We start from the raw sequence: 18,890 nt of genomic DNA on the forward strand, positions 1-18,890 counted from the left end.
GGAGACACAAGTCTCTGCATGGGCTTTGCTCTGCAGCTCGGCAGCGCTGTGTGCGTGACCGTCAGCAGGGTTTGCAGGGACTGCTGGGCCGTGGGCAAAGGGGCTGTGAGCACTGCCATGGCCACAGCCCAGCGCCAGTGTGGGCCAGCTGCAGGCACTGGCATAGCTGGTGCATTTTAGCAGTGCACCTGCCCTTGCCAAGCCCCAGCACGCTCACAGCTCCACCACAGGTGAAACAGAGAGGCCTCTGCAAAGCTGGCAACCAGGCACTGAGCCAGCAGCGTTGCCTCCAAAGGGCGGCTGAAGGGCCACTGCTGCCATGATGCCAGAGCCACTCCAGCAAGGGGGGGAAGCAGGTGGGAGAGAAGAGGTCCAGGGACTGCAACAGCCTTGGGCCACAGCCTGCGGCTGCTCTGTGTACAACCGGAGCCTCCGCAAGCAGCCCTGGTGTTGCCCGGTGGGAAGAAGCCTTGTCCTGGCAGGCACAGCAGCTCAAGGCGCTAGGCTCCTGCAGCACAGGAGAGACCCTGCAGAGAAGACAGCTTCCTCTGGCCTGGGAGGCATCTCTTGTACCTGCTGCAGGCCTTAGTCTTTATGCACCCTCAGCTGGAACACCAGCTCTCCTGGCTGAATGGTTTGAGTCAGTTGTTCCCAGACTTCCTAGCTTGGCAGGAGGAGAGCTCAGTGGAGGCTTTTTATTTTCTCTACCTTTATTAGCATGGTAATATTAGGATTCATGGTAAGTCATGCTTTCTGAAAGTCTGATTTATAATTGTTGTCTTTGAACTCACTCCCAAGAACACTGACATAAATCAATCTCTCCGCTGGCTTCAGTGAGTGAGAAGTCTTTAGTGCGCCCTTCATTGGAAAGAGAAGTCTTCAAGACTAAATGGGACTAGATCTCAGGACTTAACAGATTGGAGCATCCGTCCTATGAGCAGAGGTTGAGAGTAACAGACTGGAGCATCTGTCCTATGAGCAGAGGCTGAGAGAGCTGGCATGGAGTTGAGCCTGGAGAAAAAAAGGCTCCGAGCTGATCCTATCACCATGTAAAAACGCCTGCTTGGAAGATGGCCTGGCCCATCACTCCCTCTTTTGCACCTCGACAAACTGATTGTTGTGACAAAACAAGGTTAACTCTTTTCTCCCAGAAAAGAAATCTTTCTTCATCTCCCACCTAAGTAGCTTGTGAAAGCTCCGGAGCGGTTTTCCACAAGCACATGACAGGCCAAGAAACATCACCGACAGCGTCTTCTGCTCCAGAAGATTCAAAGCGCCCTGCCAGGCCACTAGTTTTTGGAGCAGTGAAATCACAAGCGAGGTCAAAGCCTGAGGTCAGACAGCGTTATGCCTACCACTCGCTCGGAGCTGCCCACCCCCACGACAGCATTTCATTCACGATTCCGCAGGTGCCGCCGTGGTGCGGGGCTTCGTGCGGGGGCCCAGGCCTCGGCGGCGCCGCCGGCGGCCGTGCGGCAGGGGGAGGGGAAGGGCCGCCGAGCGCAACGGAACGCAACGGAAGGGCCGGGGCGGCAGCAGCAGCAGCGCAGCGCCACGGAGCATGCGCGGCGCCCCGCGGCATGCTGGGAGCTGTAGTCCCGCGGCACAGGCGGCTCCCAAGCGGGCCCGGGCCGCAGCGGCCGCACGAATGCCCTCCCCGCGCCCCGGGCGCCGCCACCGGCGGCATGGAGCCGTGTGGGCAAGGCCCTGCAGGGCAATGGCTCTCTCTGCCATGGTGCCTCTGGCTTTTTTGTCAACCCAGGAGGTCACAGCAGAGCAAGAGGTGCCGGTGGAGGGTCGCAGCTGCAGGAGGGCTCTCGAGAGGAGCCATGGAGCATTACCTGGCTGCAGGGCTGCGAGACGCAGACGGACTGCTGAGTGCAGAGGAGAAGAGGGGCGAGGTGCGTGCTGGACGGATGGAGAGGGCTCAGCTTGGGAGCCGGCGACTGCGCGGGCTGCTCTGGGGCCTGGGGCAGTGCGGAGGGAAGTGAGAGTGGTAGGCCTAGAGGGATGCCAGTGCAGGCTCCCAGGGGCTCCTGTCTCTCTGCCCGTGCTGGATTCGAGCTCAGCAGGTAGGAGGGGTGCTGTGCAAGGACCCCAGGGGGTTGGTTTACAGGCGTTGGAGCTGTGGGGAAGGAGGTGATGAAGCAAAGAGCTGCTGTGGAATAGGCCACTCTTTGCACTCTCCTTGTCTGGGCTCTTTAAAGAGCATTTCCGGTAAGCGCTCTGCAAGAAGGCTCTAGAGATGGTGGCCCGAATGCCCATGAGCGTCTCTGTCTTTCCAGCCCGGGCGCAGAAGACAGCAACTCGGAGCAGGATGTCCTGAGCTGCTGGATATGCCGCTCGGGGTCAAACTCCCTTTGCTGCCTGGCTCCAACCCTGTCTTCTACCGGAGCAAGCTGGGGCAAAAGGTAAAAGCAGTAGAAAGGAGTAGGAAAAGTCCCTGCTTTTTCAGCCTCTGCTTGCCCAGATACACTGAGCAGCCTGGAAAAGAAACAGCCTTTCACAGAAATCAGGGTGGCGACATGCTGTAGAGTGGGAGCTGCAGTCCTTAAATGAGACAGGGCTGGGAGGGCAAAGCAAGCTCCGGGCTCCGTGGTGCTGAGAGAAGGCAGGAGTTGCAAAGAGCAGGGCCCAATACTGGCCAGAGGGCGGGAGAGCGTGTCCCACCACTGGTCTCTGCCTGTGCGTGAGCTTGCCAGAGCCAACGCCAGCCTGGCTTGCGGCACCATGCAAGTGTGTGGCTGGTGCCCTGCGTGCAGCCGGCAGCAAGGCGTCCAGATGCTGGGGGACGGTGTCCTTCCGGCAGGGCCACAGATGTGACTACCGGCTCTGCAGGCAGTACTCTCAACCTCGGAGGCTTGAAAGCGCTACCCTGTGGGCTGAAGGAGCTTGGGAATGTCTTTGTCGCTTTCCTGCTCTCTCCTACCCTGCTCATGCTGTGGACGATATGTTTTACAGCTTCACCAGCCATCTGGTTATTTCAATCTGGGCGATCCACACTGCCGCTTACTAAGCAACGAGTACAACGGTCTGCATGACCCGCATTTGCAGGCCTACTACAACCGCAAAGACAACCTGCGGAGACTGAAGAGAGGAGGTTACGTCCTCCTCTCTTCACAGTGAATTTCCAAAGCAAAGAAACCATAGGTAGATGCAAACTTTCTGGCGAGCTCCTTAGAACTGCAACACTGGATGCAGAAAAGGAAAAGTAAATGTTAGTGGAGAAATGGGACATCTTCTCAAATGGCCCCATAAATAGCTCCTCACTTGCATACAGTAACAATAGATGACCCCAAGAGTGAAGCTGTAGGCCCCAGGCTTTTTCTCAAGTAGCGAAATCTGTCCTTTGGGTAAAATTCAGAGCTGCGCTAAGTGCTGAGCCAGGAATTACTCTAAACCTCAGAGGCTGAAGAAGCTACCCTATGGGCTGAGGAAGCTCTGAAGTGTCTTTGTCTCTTTCCTGATCCCTCCTACCCTGCTCATGCTGTGGACGGTACGTTTTACAGCTTCACCAGCCATCTGGTTATTTCAATCTGGGCGATCCACACTGCCGCTCACTAAGCAACGAGTACAACGGTCTGCGTGACCCGCATTTGCAGGCCTACTACAACCGCAAAGACAACCTGCGGAGACTGAAGAGAGGAGGTTACGTCACCAGGGATGGCAAAGTAGGTTGGCTATGGGGGTGAGAAGAAGAGTTTCCAGGAGGCAGGGTTGCCAGAGCGCTTGCTGCATCCGCCTCTTGTGGGCGGAGGGCGCGGGGCTGCTGCGCTGCTTTGCCTGGGGGCAGCAGCAGCCCAAAGCCCGCTCGGGGAAGTCCCACGCCTGCTCTGCCAGGGCCGTGCCGCGCTGCCTGGGCGCCGACGGAGCAGCGGGTGCGTGGCCTGGCGGCGGAGTGAGGAGCGCTGCTGCCCGCTGCGGGGGTGGGAGCAGAGCCCCCAGCCGCTGCGCAGGGCAGGGGGTGCAGGGGAGCAGCTCCCGCTGCGTTAGCGCTCTTGCTGGCAAGGCAGGCTGCGTAGCGAGCGTGACAAGCCTTGGGTGATTTCTGCCCTCGTCCCACCGCAGGTGGTGTGCACTCTGCGGGAGTTCAACGACTACAGGCAGTATCTGGCCACGCTCAGGACAGAGGCGGACAAAACGTACCGTCGAGAACAAGTACGTACAGCTCAGGGCTCACAGGCACGCTTCCCGGTGCAGAGGGTCAGGGCCTCACTTCTTTTCTCTCAGCAAGGCCTGACCTGAAGAAGCGGGGAAGGCTGCGCTGGCATGCCAGGCCTTGTGGCACGGAAACGACTGCGCGGCTCCGTGCTGAGCTAGCGCAGGGCGCGGGGCTGGGCACAGGCAGGCCCGAGGGCCTGCCGCGAGTGCTGAGGCAAGCCCTTCTCTCCTGCCCCGGGTGCGTGGCTGAAGCACAGCGCTGCTCTGGGCCAGGGTGAAGGCTCCACACGCAGGTGCGTGAGAGCGTGTTGTGGCAGAGGGGAGCTGAGAGCCGGTGTCAACTTTCAGAAAAGGCTTCGAGAACAACTGGCAAAATTAAAGAGTGCCCCCGAACTGCCACAGGGGATGGACATTTCTCGCCTGCGAGAGCGGCTGCTGTGGGAGCAACGAGAGAGTTGGAGAGCTGCAGAGCGGGACGTGAGGGCCAGGTAAGAGACAGGACAAGGAACGCTTGCGCTAGGAGCGGGACCGTGGCCCTTCAGCGAGGTGCCGGCTGGAGCCTTGCGTTCCACGAAGGACCGCCAAATTGCTGCGCGAGCAGATGCTGGTTGTGCCTAGAGTGGTGCAATCAGTGTTTGGAGCCTGGCAAAGGCAGCTGGAAGCTGTTTGGGGCGCTGGAGCCAGGAAGCCCAGAGCGGGACGAGGGCAGTGGCTGAGCAGGGAGTGGTCTGGGCAAGAGAGCTGCAGGCGCTCTGTTTCAGCCATCTCTATTTGTCTGGAATTCAGCTTGTCTTGGAGCCAGCTGTTCCAGTGTGCACCATGTCCTAATCCTGAGGGTGAAGAATTTTGGGGGCTGAATCACAGTTCCTGCCTGTTTTTGTTGTGTCGTGAAACTTATTCTTTAATGCATTTCTTAACTCTTCAGGAAGAAGAAACTCTGTCCAGCAGCAAGCTGCTGAGCTCCCAAGAGCCTGCTTGTCAGGAACTTCAGAGTCCTGAAGACAGCTTGAGTGAGCCATCGCAGGAGGACCAAGACACTGAAAACCAAGGTATATACACGTCTGGACTGCAGTGCCCGAAGCCTCTGTCTTCCCTCCCAGGACTGCAGGCAGTGCTCTCCTTCCTTCTCAAACCTCCCCTTTCCTCTAGTTCAGAAGTCTTTTACAGGAGGCTCCAAGAGAAGAGCTCTAGCCTAACAGAGCCATGGCTGCTTTGCTGGCCCCCGTCACAGCACCTAAGGGGAAACAGTGGGGAGGGCTGGAGCCTGTGTGCTGACCAGAGTTCACGACAAGATTAAACAGCAGACAGAGGAGGTTTCCAAAGGGTAATGTCTCTAAGCAAGTGATGAGCATCAGTCATACTCACAACAGGAAGACTTTCTAGCTGAGGGATGATGTCTCGCTTAGCTTTCTATACCCTCTTGCCAAGGTAGAACTGCAGGCTTAGAAGTTACTCATTGGTGGCTGGTTGTTTCTTCTTGCAGAAGGCAGTACAGAGGATTCTTCTAGACAGCTGTGTCTCTGTCCTGAGACAAGAACATCCCTCTCTTCAGGAGCCTCTGAAGAAGACAATGACTCTGACTTGAAAGAGAGCAGAAGATTTTTGCAGGTATGACATCAGCATCCCCCTACATCTCAGAAGACAGCAGCTGTCATGCTCTGACATGGTTTAGGGGTACCCACTGATAGGGTTCAGATGACTTTCTTCTCTTTATCCTGAGCCTTTCCTGCCTCACCATCACTGCCCCCTGCCCCATACTTAGTTCAGTCCTCTAGCTTCCTGGTGGAAGGGCTTTATTCTCAAAGCACCCAAATGAGAAAGAGCTGTGGGATGCCTCCGGGGTGTCTCCACCAACACATCCTGCGCCCACAGGCTCCGGAGCCTCATTTAATCTCTGACCCTTCCCCACGGACCTTGCCTGAGCTACGCCACAGGGGGCCTGTGCCCGACCTTGCTGATTCTGCCCTTGCCTTGCCCACCTGATTTCCTGGCTTGTCCGTGACCTGCCTCGTCGCTATGGGCTTGCTGGCAACTGCCAAAGTGTCAGCTGGCCCTGGTTACTGTCACCACTGTTATGGAAATTAGGCTTGTCGGCCACCATAACAGGGCTCGACCCTAGGTTCCCGCAAGTAAAGTTCAGAGCCAAATCAAAACAAATTAAATTTTAATCACGCGCGTGCCATAATTACAGCTCGAGCTGGGTGCCTCCTAAGAGGGACCCTAACATAAACAAATCCTGGGCAATTACAGTGTTTTCAACTTACATTTCCCACCCCTCACGCGATAGTTAGACCAATAGTAATTTTTTGGCCTGGGGTCTCCTGCTCCTCATTGGGTCTCATTGTCATTCTGAGGTAAGCTGTTTTTCTCCTTATTTTTGTTTTTTGCGGTCTCTGATGACGGTTGTACCTCTGTTTTTGTTGGGTCTTACTGTTGTGTCTTAAGGTCCTGAGGAGGAGGTGATTCTAAATCATAACAATTAACACTGCCCCAGCAGTGAGCTGAGGCTTTGTCCCTCAAGGTCCTAATGCCCTGCGCTGGTCTTCTTTCAAAGCCTTGACACCCTCCCTTTCGGGGTGTGAGAGGCAGGAATGCAGACTGCTTGTAACTTCCTTATCTTCCTAGCTTGAACCAGCTCTGAGGCCCTTTTCTTACTGGACTAAGTAAAAGTTCATTATTTTATCTAAGTGCGGCCTAAGGCTTCAGCAAATTTAGCTACTCATGCTAAGCAAGTCTTATAGAAGTTGTGCTAAGCGGCTACCTCTAGACAGTTTCAGTTCGCTATTCTTTAACAACCACGTCTGCTCTTCTCATCCTGTTGGGGTACTGTGGGATGGCAGGATGCATCCCAGCCCGGCAGCATCGTCCTCCCGGCACAGGCACAGCTGCAGAGCTGGGGCCAAGCCGTGGTCCTGGGGTGCAGAGCAGCTGAGGGAAGCCCCAGCTGCACTGCCCTTGCTCTTGCCACACCAGGTGCTGCTGGATTGACCTCTTGCTGCTGATGCACTGTGGGAAAAGGCAAATGCATAATTTAAAGCTGACAGCAGGTGCCAGCAAAGAGCTATTCTACAGCAAGTGGAGGCCTGTTGTGTGCAGGGGGTGTTCGGCTTCAGCACCGTGTGCAATCCTGGGCATCTTCTGCACACCCTGCCCGAGGGCTGCCAGGCCCAGCATGGCCTGACCCGGCCCGCTGGGTGCCGCAGACTAGAGACCAAGCTTCTGCTTGGCCACCCACCCTGTCTGTAGCCAGAGGGGAGCATGGGTGCTTTACAGCCAGCTGAGAACCCGCAAACGTAACTCACAAACTGTAATGTCAGCCCTGACCTGGCAGCCTGGTGGGTGCAAGCAGGGGTGCACCCAGCTCCTGCCAGGGGGGTGCACCCAGCATCTTGGGGCTGGGTGTGCTTGTGGGTTTTTGGACCTAGAGCTGAAGCACGGGGCATGGGCTTGGGTGTCCCACAGCCTGGAGAAGGGGACAGGAGCCCTGTCAGAGCTGGCTCCCTGGACAGAGACTGCGCCTCTCTCCAGAGGGCACCGAAGCTGGGCCCCAAGCACCCCCACTCCTTCCGCGGAGGAGGCGGGAGCAGCTCCATGTTCAGAGCTGCAAGTGCCCGCTGCAGTCCCGGGCTCCTCTCCCTGCCCTCTGCCCCGGCGCAACAGCTGGCAGCACGGAGAGGGATGGGGCCATGGCTCCCCTCTGGTCCATCTTGCAGGCACGGCGTTGTGCCCTTGAGTCCTGGAGCAGCACCCCACGGGGACAGGGGACACGCTTCACCAGGCTGACCACTGACCGCTTCCCTGTTGGTTATCTAGGCTGAGAGAGTCTCTGAAGAGGGCTTTGGGAGCTCCTTCCCACTGAACTGACAGCCCAGCCCCTCCAGCCCTCAGCTAGCCCAGCCCTGGTTTTCACAGGGTGGTGCTGAGCCCCATGTCCCTCCTCTGCATGCTCTGGCTGTCTGCTCGGCCACATGGCCCCGGCTCTCGAGGGCTCCGCAAAGCTGTCCTCACTGGGACAGCAAGTTTCTTAGCAAATTCCTTTGATACCAGCTGGGGTAGCATCTCACGCTCCCTACCTGATTGGTAGATGTCCATGCTACTCCTGCTCTGCAACAAGAGTTATTTTTACTCCTAGCTGTGCACACACTCCCGCCTTCAAACCTGCCGGAGGAGCTCCCGATCTCGGGCGTCACGGGGCCCGCTTGTCTCCCTGCCCCGCCGTGCCCAGGGACCCTCGTCACTGCTGCTGTGGTGTCAACCATCCCTGCTTCCCCTCCCAGTAGCCCAATGGGACCCAGCCTTCTGCTGCCTTGGCGCCAGGTTCTGCTTGTTTTCACCTGCGCGTACCCCAACAGCCTCCACGCCGGGAAGGGAAACAGGACGGGCGTTTCTCTTCATTGGGGTTGTCACTTCTTCTTCCCTGGGTGGGAGGGACATGGTCCCAAGGCAACACAGCACTGGTTAGGAGCCCACATCCTTACCCTCCTTCTTGGTGTGTCTGTCCAGGAACTGACACAGAGGTCCCAAATGCCTCCCCCCGTCCCCCACTTTGCCGTGGGCTGAGCTCTTCCTTCCCAAGTGCCTCCTTCCACCTGGCAGTACAAAGCTCTTTTTTGTGGCCTGACAAGTTAACTGGAGCTTGCTTGGTGGGAGGACTTGTGTATGTACACGGCCTCTGCTATTTCCCCCTTCCCAGTGGTCTTCTCAGCTGCCTATCCCAGCAGCAGGACCAGGGCCAGAGATGGACATCTTGTCTCTGGCTGGTTTCCTGTCAATCTTGGTGACAGTCAAGCCTCCTTCCCCTGGCAAACTCAGGGCTCCCTGGGACACAGCCAGCTGGGAGCTCTGCCAGGTATTTTGGATGGTCAGGAAAGGGCTGCTGGACCTGGGAGAGCTCCAGCTCCTCAGGTCCGGGGGCTGTGTAGCTAGCGCAGAGCGGCCGTGAACATCAGCTGTCCCTCCTCAGGCTGCCAGACCCAAGGGTCTGCCCCGGGCCACGCTGCTACCCGGGGCAAGAAAGGGCTGCTGCTCTTCGCCGCTGGCCACGGGCTTCCCCTTGCAGTCCACGACGCTTCCCAAGGAGCCTGCCAACCCCAGCGGCTGCCCCAGGAGAAGAGACCCCAGGGAGGGCAGCGCGGACCCCCAGGAGACGGGCAGCCTGAGCAGGACTCGCAGCATCGGGGCCGGCAGCCACCACTCCCCGGTCACCGCAGAGCGCCCCGTCCAGAACAGCCCTTTGCTCCTTTCCAAACAGCGGTTTGAATTTGCCCTCTTGGCTGGTGAAATCCTATCCAAAGCAATTCCCCAGCCATTTCTCCAAATCACAGTAATTACCTCATTACTTTCATATTAATAGAATTCATATGGCCCGGAGAAGATAACCAAAATTAGCCCCGCGCCGTTTGCAAGGGGAGGACGAGGGGGCAGCAGAAAGCCAGGCTCCGAGCCGGATGCGAGGTGCTCAGCCAAACCGCAGCCGTGCCTCGGGAGCGGCAGGCTCCTGCCGCCACCGCCTCCGGCTGAGCCCGCGCCTCTGCGCTGCCAGTCCCGGCCCCCAGCGGTGCCCACGGGCCGGGAAGCTGCACCGGGCCGGTGCCACGGTGTCTCTAGTGCAGCCAAGGGGACGGGGGAGTGCGGAGATGCAGGCGAGGCCAAAGGGCGGAGGAGGGAAGGGGCAACGCAGCACGGCGCATGCACACAGGCGTCTGTGTGTGCGTGCGTGTAGATGCACACGTGCCCATCTGCGAGTGTGCACGTGTGTGCTCGGATGGGTGTGCACATGTACTGCCTGCAACAGCCTGGGGCCCGGACGGGTCGGTGAGGGGCAGCCCTTGGAGAGGGGACACTCTCACCCTGCCAGGGGCCTCTTGGAGGGTGCACAGGCTCCACTGGACGCCGGTCCCCGACCAGCTCACGCCTGGCCCGGAGAAGCACCAGGGATGCCGGCACTGCTGCAGCAGATCCATCCCTGAACGATTGCCTGGAGTTTGGGCTACATTTAGTATGAAGAAGTCAGGCGAGAGGCAAGCTGATGCCAGCACCGGCCCTGCGCCCGCGAGGGTCCCACGAGCTGGACCAGGGAGGACGGTGTGGCTGAGCCCGGTGCTGCTTCGGGGGGTCCCTGTGCAGGGACGGCGGTGCCCCTTCCCAGGCTGTGCCCCTTCCCAGGCAGTGCGTGACGGCTGGCTCTGCCCCCTCCTCTGTCCCTGTGCCGGGCAGGGGCCTCTGGCTACCTCTGTGAAGGCTTCGCACAATGGGGACGTCTCCATTCTTTCCAGAGAGGGGACAAAAAAAAAAAAAAAAAAAAAAAAAGCAGCGATTCATTATCCGCAAAAGCAACAAAGGCAGTCGCAGCACTGAATAGGCCTTGCAGCTGAAGCCGTGCCCCTGGAGACGGCTGGCGGCCCGGCCCGGCTGAGACGGCCTCTGCCCGGCCTCCCCAGTGCCGCTCGGCGCCGCGGCCCTGGGTGCAAGCGGCGCGCTGCAGGGCTCCCGTCCCACCTGCTCGCCCATCAGATGGGAAGTGCCCCCAGACAAAAGCCGGGGCCGCGTCTCCCACCCTTGGGCTTTGCCCCGACACGTGTCTCTTTAACCTCTTCCTCACGGCCAGCTGCTACGAGGGGACCCTCCTTTGTGGCCATGGCCGGCACACCCGGAGCAGCAGGCGAGGCTCCCCATCTGGCCGGCGAGCCCTCGGCTGTTAGAGACCCCCCCCACACCGTGTTATATCGGCCTTAACCTCCCCACCACTCCCCTCCGCCCCACCTGCGTCGCCTGCGTCGCCTGCCTCTCCCTGCTGCCCCAGCCATGCCGCCCCGCGGCTGCTCGCAGCCTTGAGCCCCAGGCGGGGAGGACGATTTGGGAAGGGGCCGGGGGCACCAGGGCTTGCAGCAGCCATGCTGCGCCCAGTGCGGCTCTGGCGCCCAGGCTCGGGGGGCTTGCGGGGAGTGCAGGGTCTCAGGAGCGATACCTCCCCAGGGCAGGCCTGGGGCGCCATGGGACACGGCCCATGCGCAGACAAGGTGGGAGGGGAATTTGCCCGCTCGGGCCTGTGGAGCTCCACCGCTCCTGTGGCTGCAAGGTGGATGAATCCGGCCTTGGAGGCCACAGTGGCTCCGTGCATAGGCTCAGCACCAACCTACGCCGTGCTAGGTCCGTCCCAACCTCACCACGGCAAAGCCACGCGCCCTTGCCCCTTGCTCGCTCAGGTACTGAGCACCCCAGGGAGCCCGGCGGTGGATGCTGGAGCACCCCGGGATGCCAGGAGGAGCAGCCTCCAGGAATCCCTCTGCCTCGTGGAGCCCGGCAGCGGCTGGGATGGGGGAGAGGAGAGGCGAGGAGAGGTGGCAGCTGGTATCCTGGGGCTGGCTGAAGCCCAGCGCCCTCCCTGCACGGTCAGCGGTGTCCCCAGGCTGGGAAGAGAAGAGGGAGACTCGGCTCCCTCGCCAGACATCCATCTCCAAGGAGGCCTTATCTGCCGCTAATGCTTCGCAGCAGACTCACAAAAGCTTGTGGGCTTGGCAAGATGCTCCGAAACTGCATTTGCTCCAGATTTGCGGTGTGGTCCCCCTCTGACTACAGTGGCTTCAGGAGTCAATTGTGGAAGGCGGGTCGCCTTGCTTCCAGAGGCTCCGTCCCACCGTGGCTCCAGTGCTGGCCACAGGGCGACAAGGCCAGGTGTGTAGCTGGGCCGGCCGGCACCACAGGCCACTGATGCTCGGGAGAAGACGCAGGGGAGCTGCGGGGGTACAGGAGGGCCTGCGTGATGGCTCAGAAGGCAGGGCCCAAAACCACTGCAGGCCAGACTGCGCTCAGACCACTCAGATTTCCCTTTTCTCTTTTCTCCAGTTTCCACTTTGCCGCCACCCTGGAAAAGGGACCGCCCGTGGCAGGGAGGCTGCTGCGGGCAGGCCGAGCTCGGCCTGCGCTGTGCATCACCTGTCCCGGGCAGGGAGGCGCAAAGAGGCCCTGGGGCCAGAGCCCACTGGCTTCAGGGCTCTCCCTGCAAAGGCCTCCTTTTCTCTTGCAGGCTTTGGAGAGGGATGGCATGGCTGCCTGTGGCATCCCAGAGGCCATGGACTGGGAGAGCTACGGCTGCAGTGGCCAGGTACTGCCCCCGCAGCCAGCTGGCTGCACGGGGACAGGTGAGGGCTTGGTTTTCCAAGAGCAGCCAGCGGGGAGCCTGCCAGAGGTGTCTAGGAGCTCTCCCAGGCACGGGCGCTGGGGCATTGCTGCCCAAGGTGCTGGAGCGGCACAGCCCTCGGGGGCTTGCTGCCTGAGCCCCTCTCCCTGGCTCTGGGCTCAGGTCTGCCCAGGAAGCCTCCGGCACTCTCCCGGGCAGGGAGAGGACAAGAGGCCCTGGTGCCAGAGCCTGCTGCCTTTGTGACCTTCCCTGACAAGGCCTCCTTCTCTCTTGCAGGCTCTGGGCACCAACGGCCTGGCAGGCTGCAGCCAGCCAGAACCCCTGGACTGGGAGAGTTACGGCTGCAGCGGCCAGGTATTCCCCCTGCTGCCGGCTGGACGGGCACAGACGGGGGCTTGGCCCTTCCCCTTCCCGTTGTTCCTGGGCTGCTTTCCGAGAGCAGCCAGCGGGGCTGCTGGCAGAGGGGCCAGGCAGCTCTCCCAGCCTTGGGCGCTGGCGCAAAGCTGGACAGAGCACAGGAGCCAGAGCCAGAGGCACAGCCCTCGGCAGCTTGCCGCCTGAGCCCCTCTCCCTGGCTCTGGGCTCAGGTCTGCTCAGGAAGCCTCTGGCACTGCGCCACTGACAGCAGCTCTCCTAGGAAAGGCTCTGGGAGGAAGACAGGCCCCGGCGCCAGAGCCCACTGCCTTTGTGGCTTTCCCTGCAATCGCCTCCTTCTCTGTTTCAGGCTCTGGGGACCGGCGGGCAGGCTGCTGGTGACCAGCCCGAGTCCATGGACTGGCAGAGCTATGGCAGCACTGGCCAGGTACTCCCCCCACAGCTGGCTGGACGAGCACCAATCGGGGCTTGGTCCTTCCTCTTCCTCCCAAACACGTCAGTTGAGGAAGTCCTGGGAGAGTAGGCCAGGAGGCGTCCTCAGGACACTGCGATGCCTTTGGCTGCAGATAAGCAGTCAGCCTCCTCCTGCAAGCACTTCCTGGGCAGGAGCACTTGGGGACGGGCTCTCAGCAGTGCTTATGGGAGTCCGTCATTGCTGTGACCTCCCGGGTGGGCAAAAAGGCCACAGGCACTCGCCATCCTGCCGCGGAGGAGCTGGCCGCTCAGAGGATTGGCGGGCAAGTGGCACAGCTGCCACGGCTGGAGAGGCGAAGGCGGTGAACCATGCTGGCAACAAGGGCCCTGCCACCTCCCAGGCTCTCTCCCAGCTGCAGGGAAGATGCTGAAGGACCAGGCGTGTCCTGGAGAACAGCCTTCCCGATGCTCTGGGTAGCCGGTGACAGGCACAAAACCGGCTCTTTGCCTGCCGCCTTGCCCACAGTGCTCTCCAGCTCAGAAAGGGATCAACTGGTGGGAGGGTGCACGCTGTGAGCAGGCAATAGCACTCGTGGCTTCTCAATTTGAACGGCACTTCCAGTGTAAATTTTCTGAAGTCCTGAAGCTGCCCCTTGAAACGATTGCTGAGAGACAACCACAGCCACCCCAGACGCCTGTCTCCACCCAGGTCACCAAAGAAGGGGAAGGATCATCTCGTGAATCTGAACATTGGCTGTCAGAAGCCACAAGGTTGCCCCCGGTGCAGCCTTTGCAAAATCTTGCGGCTGTATCCCCAGAGTTCTTGACACCCTGAAGAAGGAGGAGGAGGAGAAGTTAGAAAAAGAAATGCATGCAAAGGCAAGCTCCTTTGAGGACTCTTCAGAAGAAAGCACGGAGGAGAGTGGGCTAGTGGAGCAGCTATTAGAGCGGTGTGGTCCCCCTCTGACTACAGTGGCTTCAGGAGTCCATTGTGGAAGGCGGGTCGCAAAACAGCCCAGCCCAAGAGATGGGAAGGAGAGCTCTCCGGGCCAGGGCTTTCTAAGGCCAGCGGAAAAGAAAATCCCCGCTAAAAAATTAGACACGCCTCAACCAAGCATGAAGCTCCCACCTATCATGGCCCCCGGAATGGTCATGCCGTCAGAGGCAGAAGCACAGTCTGCAGAGGAGCTGTCACCTCATCTCCTCCCCTCTGTCCTCCAAAGCTCTCAGCAAGATGCTCAGAGCACAGCAGAAGGCGTGCAGAAGCCCCTCTATTACCCCTCGGCACCCCCATCAAGACCTTGCGCTCCAGTGCCAGAAACCCAAGCTAAAGCGAGGCCAGGGAGCACGCGAGACACCTTCCCCTCCACGGGCCAGCAGTATTCCAGGCAGCCCGTCCCTCCAACAGCTCCAAAGCCCCCTTCCCAGAGAGGAGCCCGGCAGAGACGCATGCGTGGAAAGCTTGTGAGGGCCACGCTGGAGTAATGCGTGTTCTGAGGAAGGGCATTAGCTGGGTGGCTGCTGGGGGGTGAGCTGAGGAGGTGCGTGGCGCCAGGCTTCAGATCATCTTCTGACACCGGTGCTCGGAAGTGACGGTCAGCAAGAGAAGGCAGGGAGATTGCTCAGACTCTTGAACAATCCGTGGGGAGAAGAACATGCAGGAAGCACATCGCAGAGGGCTGTGCTGCACCTCACTCCCGCTGCCTTTGCTGGGCCAGGGAAGGCTCGGCACTCTGTGGCGCGCATGCCCCTGTCCTTCCCTGGCTCTCTCTGAGCCGCAGGGGCTGCTGACGGTGCCGACTCGCATGTCAGCAGAGAACAGGCCTCACCGCATGGCACAGCCCCTCCAGCTGGGATCTCCCAAGAGATGGGAAGGAGAGCTCTCCGGGCCAGGGCTTTCTAAGGCCAGCGGAAAAGAAAATCCCCGCTAAAAAATTAGACAAGCGTCAACCAAGCATGAAGCTCCCACCTATCATGGTCCCCGGAATGGTCATGCCTTCAGAGGCAGAAGCACAGTCTGCAGAGGAGCTGTCACCTCATCTCCTCCCCTCTGTCCTCCAAGGCTCTGCGCAAGATGCTCAGAGCCCACCAGAAGGCATTCAGAAGCCCCTGTATTATCCTTCGGCACATGCATCAGGACTTTATACTCCCATGCCTAAAGCGAGGCCAGGGAGCATGCAAGAAGCCTTCCCCTCCATGGGCCAGCAGTTAACCAGACAGCCCACTCCACCACTAGCTCCAAAGCCCCCTTCCCAGAGAGGAGCCCAGCGTAGACCCGTGCATGTAAAGCTTGTGCCAGGCGAGCTGCAGCAATGGGAATCGGGAGAGACAGCATTAGCTGGGCGGCTGCTGGAGCCTGTTCTGAGGAGGTGTGTGTCTGCAGGCTCCAGTTCTTCTTCTGACACCAGTGCTGAGAACTGTCAGCAAGAAAACTACAGGAAATGGTCACCCCACAGAGAATAAAGAGTTTACTTCCAAGCACTGTTTGTATGTCCTCGTATTCTTTTGCTGCTCTTAGGATAGACAGTTCACCACAACAGTCAGCAGCAACTACTCCAGCAGGTCAACGGCACCTTATGCCTTACTAGCAAGGCAGAGGAGCAGGAGTTTCTCTTCAACCAGCTTACCTGACGGAAGGGCTCCACAGTGCGTTTGCTTGCGTGGACTGGGAAGCCCTGGGCTATCAAGGAGTATTCAGGGGAGGAGAGGGGATGGCTAGCACATGCCTTCACATCTGTGTTACTGAGCTCAGTTCACGCCCTTACAGTGTGTGTGGAGGAAAGACTGCCGTACTTTTCGTATGTCCATGACCACATGTTTGAGTATGATAAACACAATATTCACCGCTCTTGTGAGGCACTAGTGTGTCTTCTCTCCCCGTACACTTCCATCACTGTATCACTGCTTTACCCCTGAGCAAAATTACCAGTCAACCCACTGACTTCAGGCACACAAAGTTTGCTGAGATGCTGTTGATTCCAAGGTAGGAGAAAGGTAGTTGCTTCAATTAACCCCTGCGTATTTTACAGGAAAGCATATAAACTCAAGCTGTTTTCCTGTTAATGCTCTGCAAGCTCAGTCAACTTCCTCCCTACCTGCCCCCACCTTCCTTTCAGGTGCCAGTACAGCAACAGCAATGCTGCTGTTCTTTCCCATTTGCCACTCACATTGGCAGTCCTTGCACAGGAGCTTCCACACAGTTGGATACCATTCTTAAAGGAAAGACCAAGCTCAGGGTTTGGGCCTGTGTGGGGAAGGAGGAGCCCAAAAGCTTTAGGCTTTCACAAAAACTGTCAGGAAAAGAAAAAGGCACAATTTTGGTCTAACGAAGAACCCAAAGAAAATCATTTTTGCCCCCCTTCAGGACTATGATCCTGGGGGAAAGTTGGTGTGTGGCGGTAGCACTTGTCAGAGCTGCTCTGGTTAGCTTGCTCTTCCACTGCTGCTTAACCAGGTCAGCTGCTTTTGCTCAGACTTCTTGTGGCCCATCTGTGCTGGCATCCTGTGTTTGGCAGAGGCTAACATCAGATGCTGAGGCAACAGTCCAAAATGCCCAGTCTCCCAGCGGTTTTGCAGCTTGGTTCTTCTTGAGCCTTTGGTGATGCCTGGCACGTCTTCCCTCCCCGTCCCCCGGCATGCATTTCTGTGTTTACTTTTTGAACCTATGTAACTGTCTTTGGCATCCACAACGCTGATCCTGTGTTGTACTTTCTTTCTCATCCTTTTGAAGCAAGGACTTCCTCCTTTGCGGGCCCATCTCCATACAGGACCTCTGTGGATCTAGTGCCCCCAGCCAGTCTAAGCAAGAAGTATTGAACAGGAGGCTTGTGTTTTAAACAGCAGAGCTCTGTCTGTGGAGTACGGGACAGCGGCTGGGCATACTAGTCCTGCAGTGTTTGCTGGCTTTGGCCAGGCCTGGGAAGCTCTTTCCTTGGCATGGCAGTACAGAGGAGAGCAGGTTGAGCCAGACTGGCTCTGAGGGCTCTTGAGTTTGCGCAGGTATTTGTTGAGCTTCGGACTGTTACTGCAGTCCGTGTTATGACTTTGGAGATTGCAGTGATTAAGCTTTCCGTCACTTCTGTCTGTGTCCTAAGCTCTAGCCCTTTAAATTTTAAAATGCTGATCCCAGGGAGCCTTTGGCTCAGGAAGCCCCTAAACCCCAGAGTGCCAGTACTGCAGCTTGCCTCTGGTACGGCCCCGTTGGGTTGGGCTTGCTGGGCGGCAATGAGGCTTTCTAGTGCTGTGCTGGCTGCTCTCCCAAAGATGCTTTCGGCTGGCGATGGAGCCAGCCCAGCAGTGTGAGTCCCGGGGGTCAGTGCTAAGGGCTGCAGACACCCCCCTGTGCGGCTTGCCAGGCCCTGGGCAGTGGAGCCAGCAGGCATTTGGGGCTTGTCAGGGGCTCCCAGGTGGCGGACACTGACATCAGCCAGCGCAGCCACAGCAAACCCCTTGGCGCAGAGCTGGGCAGTGGGATGGCCCCATCGCGTCCCCGAGCGCTCCTGGCCTCGGGCTCCTGGGCAGGCGGCAGCCTGGGAGCAGCCCCACTGGGGCCACATAGTTGTGCCCATGGCCCAGCTCTGGCCCCACTGCAGCCCTGGCACCTGGGGGACCCAGACGCGAGATGGCAGAGGCAGTGGGGGACAACTGGATGGGGCTGTTGCTCCTGGAGGGCAGGCACTGTCCTGCCCGGGGACACACATCCTTAGCAGAGAGCTGAAACTGTTGTGTTGGTGGCCTGGGAGCCTCTGGTGACCTCTTCGGCTCCTTCTCTTCTCATGCTGGGCACCTTGCAGGTGCCATGTCCCTTGGCTGAGCCCAGCCTTCCCATGGCTCATCCACTACTGCCCATCACACAGGTTCCTTTGGCCTGCTCCACCTGGAGAGGGGAGAAGGGGCACATGGCTGCTCTGACCAGAGGAGACCTGAAGCTGTTGCAGACCTGCTGAGCAAAGGCATCGCCCCAGCAAGGCTGGTGGGCTGGCATGGGGAGCCTGCAGCAACCCCGGCTCTAAGATGGTGGTCTCTTGCCTGGCAGCTCAGCCCCCTCCAGCCTCCGTGGCGCCTACCCGAGGGCTTGGAAAGGCAGAAGACCCCCCCCACCACCACTGCCATTCCCCAGCATGGCATTTCTGGTAGCCGGTTGGCAGTGTCCTACCTCTCCTGCCAGGGAGGAGACACAAGTCTCTGCATGGGCTTTGCTCTGCAGCTCGGCAGCGCTGTGTGCGTGACCGTCAGCAGGGTTTGCAGGGACTGCTGGGCCGTGGGCAAAGGGGCTGTGAGCACTGCCATGGCCACAGCCCAGCGCCAGTGTGGGCCAGCTGCAGGCACTGGCATAGCTGGTGCATTTTAGCAGTGCACCTGCCCTTGCCAAGCCCCAGCACGCTCACAGCTCCACCACAGGTGAAACAGAGAGGCCTCTGCAAAGCTGGCAACCAGGCACTGAGCCAGCAGCGTTGCCTCCAAAGGGCGGCTGAAGGGCCACTGCTGCCATGATGCCAGAGCCACTCCAGCAAGGGGGGGAAGCAGGTGGGAGAGAAGAGGTCCAGGGACTGCAACAGCCTTGGGCCACAGCCTGCGGCTGCTCTGTGTACAACCGGAGCCTCCGCAAGCAGCCCTGGTGTTGCCCGGTGGGAAGAAGCCTTGTCCTGGCAGGCACAGCAGCTCAAGGCGCTAGGCTCCTGCAGCACAGGAGAGACCCTGCAGAGAAGACAGCTTCCTCTGGCCTGAGAGGCATCTCTTGTACCTGCTGCAGGCCTTAGTCTTTATGCACCCTCAGCTGGAACACCAGCTCTCCTGGCTG

Source organism: Dromaius novaehollandiae, chromosome 16 (assembly GCF_036370855.1).
Source record: "Dromaius novaehollandiae isolate bDroNov1 chromosome 16, bDroNov1.hap1, whole genome shotgun sequence".
Taxonomy (NCBI): domain Eukaryota; kingdom Metazoa; phylum Chordata; class Aves; order Casuariiformes; family Dromaiidae; genus Dromaius; species Dromaius novaehollandiae.